Below are 12,287 nucleotides of genomic sequence, written 5' to 3' on the forward strand. Positions count from 1 at the left end.
GATCTCGAATAAGTAGCCGCATCGAGGCTTATCAATCGTTGCGAACGGCTCTTGCTTGGCGAGATGGTACTAAAGTTTCACCGCCCCGACGCAGTGCGAGGAACAAGCATTTAGTCCCGATTGATGGCTCCAACCGGGACTAAAGGTCCCGGTTGATGGGGTCCCGGTTGGAACCACCAACTCGGACTAAAGGTGAATTTCACCAGCCCAAAGGGCAGCAAACCCAGGCCTTTAGTCTTGATTGGTGGCTCCAACCGGGACTACCCCTTTAGTCTCGGTTAGAGCCACCAAATGGGACTAAAGGCCTTTGTATAGAAGCCTCCAGGCCGTCGGCACCTCGATCCAGTTTCTCCTCCTCTTCCCCTCTCCCCCGATGAAGCTCACGACCACCTTGACGCCGCCACGCTGTTGTAAGCTATTGTGCCCCGTCCCTCTGCCCCGACACATGCCCTGCCCCGACGCCGCCGCTCCCCGCGCCCCTGCCTTACCCCGACGCTGTTGCGCCCCTGCCCCGACGTTGCCGCGCCCTTGCCCGACGCTGCCACTCCCCCGCGCCCTTGCCCTGCCCCGACGCTGTCGCGCCAGGTACTCCCTCCACCCCTGTTATTTGTTTTTCATTTCAGACATTTTTACCAAGTATGAGAAGAGCGCAAACCTATATAAGCCAAAGGGTAGATAAAACACATCATAAATAGGAAGTGAAGCGAGGAGACGGAGTGTCGATGACCTTTCGAATTGTGATGAAGATCACATGAGAAGGAAATATAGTTAGTCCAGATCAACTTGTTGTTATAGGATATGATATAGAGGTTTTGTTGTGTAATAAAAATTGAGATGTATGCATGTCTGAGTGCATTATTTATCACTACAAGAAATATGTCAACTAACGACCTTCAATATTGGTCACTGAATGGTCATTGATTTCCATTTGTGACCTTTTTATGACCAAAAACAAAAGGTCTAAAGCTGAGGGTCTTTAATAAACTATAACGACCTTTTTTCTGGATTGGTCGTAGGATTTTATGACCAAACAGAAGGTCGTAGGTTTAACGACCAAATGATTTGGTCACTAGCAATCTGCCCGCACCACGTCAGAGCCCTCGTGGCAGGCTGACGTGGCAGAATTATAACCAAATGAAAAGGTCGTAAATAAGATTCAACCCGGTCCATTCCGGTCGTCTACATGGGCCGGGCCCAATAATTTGGCCTTTTATTTTCTGGGATAGAATCTTTTACTGAGCAGGTTTTTTATTAGTCCACTTTTCTTTTGGGCCTTGGCCTACTCTTTTTAGTCCAGTTCTTGTTTGGGCATTGGCCTACTCTTCTTTTAGGCCCAAGCCTTTTTAGACAAATTCTAGTTTGGGCCTTGGCCTACTCTTTTTTTAGGCCCAAGCCTTCTTAGTCTATTTCTTGCTTGGGCCTCGGCCTTTTTGGTGTCCAAGCTAACTTTAGTGCCCAAACAAAATGGTCCAAACAAAACTTAAATAATTGACAACTTCACAAAATACTTCATCAGGTTCAAATAGAGCAAGACATTGTTTCATCACCAGAATGACCAATCACTTAAATAATTGACAACTTCACAGGTGCACAGCTTCACAAAAACTCATCACGCATTTCCACCGAGCTCTCAAAGTCCATGCCCAGCGGACTTTCCTGATGGTCCGTCGCAGACGCCATAGTTGCTTTCTGCCTTGTGACTCTATCAGGTTCATCAGGTTTCAGGATCCTCTTTGTTTGTCCTGGAGGTGGGGCCATCACCCTTCCTGGAGGCATTGCAGTAGATGCTTCTGAGCTCTTCGTCTTCTTGCTAGCTGTCTTCAGTGCCTTGTATAAATAACACATAAAAAACTAGATCACAAGATAAATATGTGACCACAAGGAAAAACAGAGCATACAAGAACCCGAACCCTCCAAGCAAGACAGAGTTTGCACCTTAATAGTCTTGTGCACTACAACTTCATCCTCCTTAGGATTGTACTCTCGGTCATCACTAATAACTCCACTACCTTCTTGAACCCCATTAGTTGTACCTTCTTGTACATCATTTGTTTTCCTAATCATTGACGCTATTGCATCAATGCCAAGGGACTGGAATATCTGATTGTTCCTCATCATATTTCTAGCCCTAACCTTCTCGTACTCGATGAGAGGATGCTCATCTTTGCAAGGCAAAGTAAACATAATTATTACGTTAATTGTTGGAATGCATGGACAGACAGCCAAACATATCTTATGATATTTTATTATCATTTAATCCTACTTATTTAGCTAAGGAAGAGTAACAGCACACAGGCACAGCTAAGCCAGCTAATTCAGATTACAGCAATACATTTGCATAATAAAATCTAACAGTATTTTACATCACCAGCCTCCAAGATATTTTACTTAGCATATTACATTTCACTTAGCATATTAAGACACATTTTATAAATCTGACAGTATAACCACAAGGAGCAACTTGCATACCACTTGTTGGCCTCAGGTTTGACCTTGTCATCCTTGACATGGATGATCTTGAGGTGGTGCTTGCAAAATAGAATAAACAACAATCAGATACAACAGGGATAAAGTAAAATGATGCACTTATATCAATAAAGGAAAGCATTTAGACGAGCATGCACATACATGTAATACATGTGAAGCTAGCAAACTTGTTGGATCAACAATATAGTGATGTAGTTAATGCATCAGTACTAATACATGTAAAACACTTGGACCAGCATGCACACACACGTGTAGCAATGCACATACAGTTAATGCATCAGTACTAAACTGACAGTTGAAGCAAGCAACTAAATTAAAGCACTTGGACTAGCATGCACATACAAGTGTAGTAATGCATCAATATTAAAACATGTGAAACAGGAGGTAGTAATGTACTAAACTGATAGTTGAAGAAAACTATATATGTGGAGCAATGCATTAATTATTTACAACAATTACTTTTATGTTTTAACTTGCAATTTTATCCATGTACCTGCAATCATCTATAGGCAAAGTAATTACTCAACTGTATGCCTAATGGAGGCAAACATATGCATTCATAGCAACTGGTTGCCCAACATTTGGTGAATAAAGAAGCAAGCAGTGTGCAAGCAAGCAAGCAAAGTGCATAAGTGCTACTAATACAAGCAAGCAAGCAAAGTGCATAAGTGCTACTAATACAAGCAAGCAAGCAAAGTGCATAAGTGCTACTAATACAAGCAAGCAAGCAAAAGAAGTGCTACTGATAGAAACAAGCATAGTGCTACTGATAGAAACAAGCAAGCAAGGAATACAATTGAAGAGGAGCAAGCAAGCAAGTACTGTTGATACCAACCCTAGTAGCTTCTTCTCCAAGTGCTACAGATACAAGAAAGTATTGCTGATGGAAACTCTAATTAACCAGAGGGGGATAGAACGGACCACTAGGAATAAATCCCATGAACATGAACAAGAACCTCCATGAGCTCCTAGATTGACTGAATCCTAATCCTAGATCGACCAGGTGGGGATGTACCCCCATTTGTTACCCATCACAAATGCAGGACCCCATGATCCAGCCCCATTGATCCAGCCCCATGACAACTACAACCCTAACCCCATGAATCTAACCCTAACACCATGAACCCTAACCCTAACCCCATGAATGTACCGAACCATCCCAATTGATCCAGCCCCATGAACCCTAGAAGAACACATGAGGGGGGGTCTATCAAACCCTAGAAGAACACATGAGGGGGATCTATCAACGGGAGACGGGTCGAGGGGAGAGGTACCTATCGTCGTCGACTGTTGATTATGTAGATGTACCAGCTGTCGTCGTCGATGTCGATGTAGATGTAGCCGTCGACGTCGTCGATGTAGATGTAGTCGTCGATGTCGTCGATGTAGTCGTCATCAAGGAGAGGGGAGAGGGGCGGCGGGGCGGCGCGGAGCAGGGGAGGGGAGTAGGAGAGGGAGTGGTGGGTCCCGCGTGGTAGTGGGAGAGGGAGTGGAGGGAAAATTTGGTGGGGTGGGAGGAAAAATTTTCACTAGTTTTTTAGGGTTTGGAGGCAGACTTTTTCTTTTTCTTTTTTATAAACATTGTAGAAATAATGGTTAAAATCATACCGAATAGTTCAAGAAGACATCGGTACTCAAATTTATATATCTTTTCTAGTTGGCAGGTCACATGTGATGATGCGACACGAAGGTTTCCCATTTTTTTGATTGTTTTTGAATTTTTCATGGCCGTTTCAAAATGCGGTCGAAACGGCGGGCATGACCGTTCCTACCTAGTGGTTGATCTTGGAAACCTAGTGGTAGTGTTGGGGAACGTCGCATGGGAAACAAAAATTTCCTACGCGCACGAAGACCTATCATGGTGATGTCCATCTACGAGAGGGGATTTCCGATCTACGTACCCTTGTAGATCGCACAGCAGAAGCGTTAAGAAACGCGGTTGATGTAGTGGAACGTCCTCACGTCCCTCGATCCGCCCCGCGAACCGTCCCGCGATCCGTCCCACGATCTAGTGCCGAACGGACGGCACCTCCGCGTTCAGCACACGTACAGCTCGACGATGATCTCGGCCTTCTTGATCCAGCAAGAGAGACGGAGAGGTAGATGAGTTCTCCGGCAGTGTGACGGCGCTCCGGAGGTTGGTGGTGATCTAATCTCAGCAGGGCTCCGCCCGAGCTCCGCAGAAACGCGATCTAGAGGTAAAACCGTGGAGATATGTGGTCGGGCTGCCGTGGCAAAAAGTTGTCTCAAATCAGCCCTAATACCTCAGTATATATAGGAGGGAGGGGGAGGGAAGAGGCAGCCTCAAACCCTCAAGGCTTGGCCGAAATTGGAGGTGGAGGAGTCCTACTCCAATTCCACTTGGAGTAGGATTCCACCTTCCCACTTGGAAACTCTTTCCACCTTGTGTTTTTTCCTTCTCAAACCTTATGGGCCTTAGTGGGAACTTATTCCAGCCCACTAGGGGCTGGTTTATCTCTTCCCATAGCCCATGAGACCCCTTGGGGCGTGACACCCCTCCCGATGGTCCCCGGCACCCCTCCCGGCACTCCCGGTACACTACCGATGAGCCCGAAACTTTTCCGGTGACCAAAACAGGACTTCCTATATATCAATCTTTACCTCCGGACCATTCCGGAGCTCCTCGTGACGTCCTGGATCTCATCCGGGACTCCGAACAACATTCGGTAACCAACCATATAACTCAAATACGCATAAAACAACGTCGAACCTTAAGTGTGCAGACCCTGCGGGTTCGAGAACTATGTAGACATGAACCGAGTGACTCCTCGGTCAATATCCAATAGCGGGACCTGGATGCCCATATTGGATCCTACATATTCTACGAAGATCTTATCGTTTGAACCTCAGTGCCAAGGATTCATATAATCCCGTATGTCATTCCCTTTGTCCTTCGGTATGTTACTTGCCCGAGATTCGATCGTCGGTATCCGCATACCTATTTCAATCTCGTTTACCGGCAAGTCTCTTTACTCGTTCCGTAATACAAGATCCCGCAACTTACACTAAGTCACTTTGCTTGCAAGGCTTGTGTGTGATGTTGTATTACCGAGTGGGCCCCGAGATACCTCTCCGTCACACGGAGTGACAAATCCCAGTCTTGATCCATACTAACTCAACGAACACCTTCGGAGATACCTGTAGAGCATCTTTATAGTCACCCAGTTACGTTGTGACGTTTGATACACACAAAGCATTCCTCCGGTGTCCGTGAGTTATATGATCTCATGGTCATAGGAACAAATACTTGACACGCAGAAAACAGTAGCAACAAAATGACACGATCAACATGCTACGTCTATTAGTTTGGGTCTAGTCCATCACATGATTCTCCTAATGATGTGATCCCGTTATCAAGTGACAACACTTGCCTATGGCCAGGAAACCTTGACCATCTTTGATCAACGAGCTAGTCAACTAGAGGCTTACTAGGGACAGTGTTTTGTCTATGTATCCACACAAGTATTGTGTTTCCAATCAATACAATTATAGCATGGATAATAAACGATTATCATGAACTAAGAAATATAATAATAACTAATTTATTATTGCCTCTAGGGCATATTTCCAACAGTCTCCCACTTGCACTAGAGTCAATAATCTAGTTCACATCACCATGTGATTCCAACGAATCCAACACCCATATAGTTATGGGGTCTGATCGTGTCTTGCTCGTGAGAGAGGTTTTAGTCAACGGTTCTGAAACTTTCAGATTCGTGCGTTCTTTACAAATCTTTATGTCATCTTATAGATGCTGCTACTACGTGCTATTCGGAAATGCTCCAAATATCTACTCTACTATACGAATCCGTTTCACTACTCATAGTTATCCGGATTAGTGTCAAAGCTTGCATTGACGTAACCCTTTACGACAAACTCTTTAACCACCTCCATAATCAAGAAAAATTCCTTAGTCCATTAGTTACTAAGGATAAATTTCGACCGCTGCTAGTGATTCAATCATGGATCACTCTCTGTACCTCTCAACATACTTTGAGTCAAGGCACACTTCAGGTGCGGTACACAGCATGGCATACTTTAGATTCTACGGCTAAGGCATAGAAGACGACCTTCGTCTATTCTCTTTATTCTGCCGTGGTCGGGTTTTGAGTCTTACTCAAATTCACACCTCACAACGCAACCAAGAACTCCTTCTTTGCTGGTCTATTTTGAACTCTTTCAAAACTTGTCAAGGCATGCATCTTGTTGAAACTTCTATTAAGCGCTTTCGATCTATCTCCATAGATCTTTGATGCTCAACGTTCAAGTAGCGTAATCCAGGTACTCCTTTGAAAACTTCTTTCAAACAACCTTGTATGCTTTACAGAAATTCTACATTACTTCTGATCCACAATATGTCAACCACATATACCTATCAGAAATTCTATAGTGCTCCCACTCACTTCTTTGGAAATACAAGTTTCTCATAAACCTTGTACAAACCCAAAATCTTTGATCATCTCATCAAAGTGTATATTCCAACTCCGAGATGCTTGCACCAGTCCATTGAAGGATCACTGGAGCTTGCATACTTGCTAGTATCTTTAGGATCGACAAAACCTTCTCGTTGTATCACATACAATGTTTGCTCAAGGAAACCGTCGAGAAAACAATGTTTTGACATCCTACGTGCAATATTTCATAAATAATGCATCAACAACTAACATAATTCTAACAGACTTTTAGCATCGCTACGAGTGAGAAAGTCTCATCATAGTCAACTGTTTGATCTTATCGAAAACATCTTTGCGACAAGTCGAGCTTTTCTTAATAGTGACTTATCACCATCATCGTCTGTCTTCTTTTAAAGATCCATCTTTACTCAATAGTCTTATGACCATCAAGTAGTTCTTTCAAAGTCTACACTTTGTTTTCATACATGGATCCTCTCTCGGATTTCATGGCTTCCAGCCATTTGTCGGAATCTGGGCCCACCATCGCTTTCTCCATAACTCGTAGGTTCACTGTTGCTCAACAACATGACCTCCAGGACAGGGTTACCGTACTACTCTGCAGCAGTACGCGACCTTGTCGACCTACGAGGCTTGTAGTAACTTGATCCGATGCTTGATGATCACCATCATCAGCTTCCACTTCAATTGGTGTAGGCGCCACAGGAACAACTTCCTGCGCCCTGCTACACACTGGTTGAAGTGATGGTTCAATAACCTCATCAAGTTCTACTACCCTCCCACTCAATTCTTTCGAGAGAAACCTTTCCTCGAGAAAGGATCCGTTTCTAGAAACAAACACTTTGCTTTCGGATCTGAGATAGGAGATTTACCCAACTGTTTCGGATATCCTATGAAGATGCATTTATCCGCTTTGGGTTCGAGCTTATCAGACTGAAACTTTTTCACATAAGTGTCGAAGCCCCAAACTTTCAAGAAACGACAGTTTAGATTTCTCTAAACCTCAGTCTATACTGTGTCATCTCAACGGAAATACGCGGTGCCCTATTTAAAGTGAATGTGGTTGTCTCTAATGCATAACCCATAACCGATAGTGGTAATTCGATAAGAGACATCACAGCATGCACCATACTAAATAGTGCGTGGCTATGACGTTCAGACACATCATCACACTATGATGTTCCAGGTGGCATGAACTGTGAAACAACTTCCACATTGTCTTAACTGTGTACCAAAAACTCGTAACTCAGATATTCATTTCTATGATCATATCGTAGACAGTTTATCCTCTTGTTACGATGAACTTCACTCCGAAACAGAATTGAACTTTTCAATATCTCAGACTTGTGATTCATTAAGTAAATACTCTAGTATCTACTCAAATCATCATTGAAGTAAGAACATAATGATATCCACTACTTGCCTCAGCACCCATTGGACTGCATACATCAAAATGTATCACTTCCAACAAGTTACTATCTTGTTTCATCTCAATGACAACAAGGCCTTGCTCATGTGGTATAATTTGCATGTCACTTGTGATTCGAAATCAGGTGAGTACAAAGATCCATTAGCATGGAGCCTCTTTATGCAATTTATACTAACATGACTCAAGCGGCAGTGCCACAAGTAAGTGGTACTATCATCATTAACTCGTATCTTTTGGCACCAATGTGTAACACTACAATCGAGATTCAATAAATCATTGAAGGTGTTTATTCAAACAAATAGAGTAACCATTATTCTCTTTGAATGAATAATCGTATTGCAATAAACACGATCCAATCATGTTCATGCCTTAACGCAAGCACCAAATAACAATTATTTAGGTTCAACACCAATCCCGATGGTAGAGGGAGCGTGCGACGTTTGATCATATCAACCTTGGAAACACTTCCAACACGTATCGTCACCTCGCCTTTAGCTAGTCTCCGTTTATGTCGTAGCTTTCATTTCGCGTTACTAATCACTTAGCAACCGAACCGGTATCCAATACCCTTGTGCTACTAGGAGTACTAGTAAAGTACACATCAACATTATGTATATCAAATATACTTCTCTTTACTTTTGCCAGCCTTCTTATCTACCAAGTATCTTGAGTTGCTCCGCCTCAGTGATTGTTCCCCTCATTACAGAAGCACTTAGTCTCGGGTTTGGGTTTAATCTTGGGTCTCTTCATTAGTGCAGCAACTGTTTTGCCGTTTCACGAAGTATCCCTTCTAGCCCTTGCCTTTCTTGAAACTTAGTGGTTTTACAAACCATCAACTATTGATGCTCCTTCTTGATTTCTACTTTCGCAGTGTCAAACATCGCGAATCGCTCAAGGATCATTGTATGTATCCTTGATATGTTATAGTTCATCACGAAGCTCTCACAGCTTGGTGGCAGTGACTTTGGAGAACTATCACTATCTCATCTGGAAGATTAACTCCCACTTGATTCAAGCGATTGTCGTACTCAGACAATCTGAGCACACGCTCAACGATTGAGCCTTTCTCCTTTACTTTGTGGACAAAGAATCTTGTCAGAGGTCTCGTACCTCTTAACAAGGGCACAAGCATGAAATCACAATTTCATCTCTTTAGAACATCACTTATGTTCCGTGACGTTTTACAACGTTTTCGGCGCCTTGCTTCTAAGCCATTAAGTATTTTGCACTGAACTATCATGTAGTCATCAGAAACGTGTATGTCGGATGTTCATAGCATCCACAGACGACGCTCGAGGTGCAGCACACTGAGTGGTGCATTAAGGACATAATCCTTCTGTGCAGCAACGAGGACAATCCTCGGTTTTACAGACCCAGTCTGCAAAGGTTGCTACTATCAATTTTCAACTAAATTTTCTCTAGGAACATATAAAAAACAGTAGAGCCATAGCGCAAGCTACATCGTAATTCGCAAAGACCATTAGACTATGTTCATGACAATTAGTTCAATTAATCATATTACTTAAGAACTCCCACTCAAAAAGTACATCTCTCTAGTCATTTGAGCGGTACATGATCCAAATCCACTATCTCAAGTCCGATCATCACGTGAGTCGAGAATAGTTTCAGTGGTAAGCATCTCTATGCTAATCATATCAACTATACGATTCATGTTCGACCTTTCGGTCTCATGTGTTCCGAGGCCATGTCTGCACATGCTAGGCTCGTCAAGCTTAACCCGAGTGTTCCGCGTGTGCAACTGTTTTGCACCCGTTGTATGTGAACGTTGAGTCTATCACACCCGATCATCACGTGGTGTCTCGAAACGAAGAACTGTCGCAACGGTGCACAGTCGGGGAGAACACAATTTCGTCTTGAAATTTTAGTGAGAGATCACCTCATAATGCTACCGTCGTTCTAAGCAAAATAAGGTGCATAAAAGGATTAACATCACATGCAATTCATAAGTGACATGATATGGCCATCATCACGTGCTTCTTGATCTCCATCACCAAAGCACCGGCACGATCTTCTTGTCACCGGCGCCACACCATGATCATCCATCAACGTGTTGCCATCGGGGTTGTCGTGCTACTTATGCTATTACTACTAAAGCTACATCCTAGCAAAATAGTAAACGCATCTGCAAGCACAAACGTTAGTATAAAGACAACCCTATGGCTCCTGCCGGTTGTCGTACCATCGACATGCAAGTCGATATTTCTATTACAACATGATCATCTCATACATCCAATATATCACATCACATCGTTGGCCATATCACATCACAATCATACCCTGCAAAAACAAGTTAGACGTCCTCTAATTTTGTTGTTGCATGTTTTACGTGGTGACCAAGGGTATCTAGTAGGATCGCATCTTACTTACGCAAACACCACAACGGAGATATATGAGTTGCTATTTAACCTCATCCAAGGACCTCCTCGGTCAAATCCGATTCAACTAAAGTTGGAGAAACCGTCACTTGCCAGTCATCTTTGAGCAAAGGGGGTTACTCGTAACGATGAAACCAGTCTCTCGTAAGCGTACGAGTAATGTCGGTCCAAGCCGCTTCAATCCAACAATACCGCGGAATCAAGAAAAGACTAAGGAGGGCAGCAAAACGCACATCACCGCCCACAAAACCTTTTGTGTTCTACTCGAGAAGACATCTACGCATGAACCTAGCTCATGATGCCACTGTTGGGGAACGTCGCATGGGAAACAAAAATTTCCTACGCGCACGAAGACCTATCATGGTGATGTCCATCTACGAGAGGGGATTTCCGATCTACGTACCCTTGTAGATCGCACAGCAGAAGCGTTAAGAAACGCGGTTGATGTAGTGGAACGTCCTCACGTCCCTCGATCCGCCCCGCGAACCGTCCCGCGATCCGTCCCATGATCTAGTGCCGAACGGACGGCACCTCCGCGTTCAGCACACGTACAGCTCGACGATGATCTCGGCCTTCTTGATCCAGCAAGAGAGACGGAGAGGTAGATGAGTTCTCCGGCAGTGTGACGGCGCTCCGGAGGTTGGTGGTGATCTAATCTCAGCAGGGCTCCGCCCGAGCTCCGCAGAAACGCGATCTAGAGGTAAAACCGTGGAGATATGTGGTCGGGCTGCCGTGGCAAAAAGTTGTCTCAAATCAGCCCTAATACCTCAGTATATATAGGAGGGAGGGGGAGGGAAGAGGCAGCCTCAAACCCTCAAGGCTTGGCCGAAATTGGAGGTGGAGGAGTCCTACTCCAATTCCACTTGGAGTAGGATTCCACCTTCCCACTTGGAAACTCTTTCCACCTTGTGTTTTTTCCTTCTCAAACCTTATGGGCCTTAGTGGGAACTTATTCCAGCCCACTAGGGGCTGGTTTATCTCTTCCCATAGCCCATGAGACCCCTTGGGGCGTGACACCCCTCCCGATGGTCCCCGGCACCCCTCCCGGCACTCCCGGTACACTACCGATGAGCCCGAAACTTTTCCGGTGACCAAAACAGGACTTCCTATATATCAATCTTTACCTCCGGACCATTTCAGAGCTCCTCGTGACGTCCTGGATCTCATCCGGGACTCCGAACAACATTCGGTAACCAACCATATAACTCAAATACGCATAAAACAACGTCGAACCTTAAGTGTGCAGACCCTGCGGGTTCGAGAACTATGTAGACATGAACCGAGTGACTCCTCGGTCAATATCCAATAGCGGGACCTGGATGCCCATATTGGATCCTACATATTCTACGAAGATCTTATCGTTTGAACCTCAGTGCCAAGGATTCATATAATCCCGTATGTCATTCCCTTTGTCCTTCGGTATGTTACTTGCCCGAGATTCGATCGTCGGTATCCGCATACCTATTTCAATCTCGTTTACCGGCAAGTCTCTTTACTCGTTCCGTAATACAAGATCCCGCAACTTACACTAAGTCACTTTGC

Source organism: Hordeum vulgare, chromosome 4H (assembly GCF_904849725.1).
Source record: "Hordeum vulgare subsp. vulgare chromosome 4H, MorexV3_pseudomolecules_assembly, whole genome shotgun sequence".
Taxonomy (NCBI): domain Eukaryota; kingdom Viridiplantae; phylum Streptophyta; class Magnoliopsida; order Poales; family Poaceae; genus Hordeum; species Hordeum vulgare.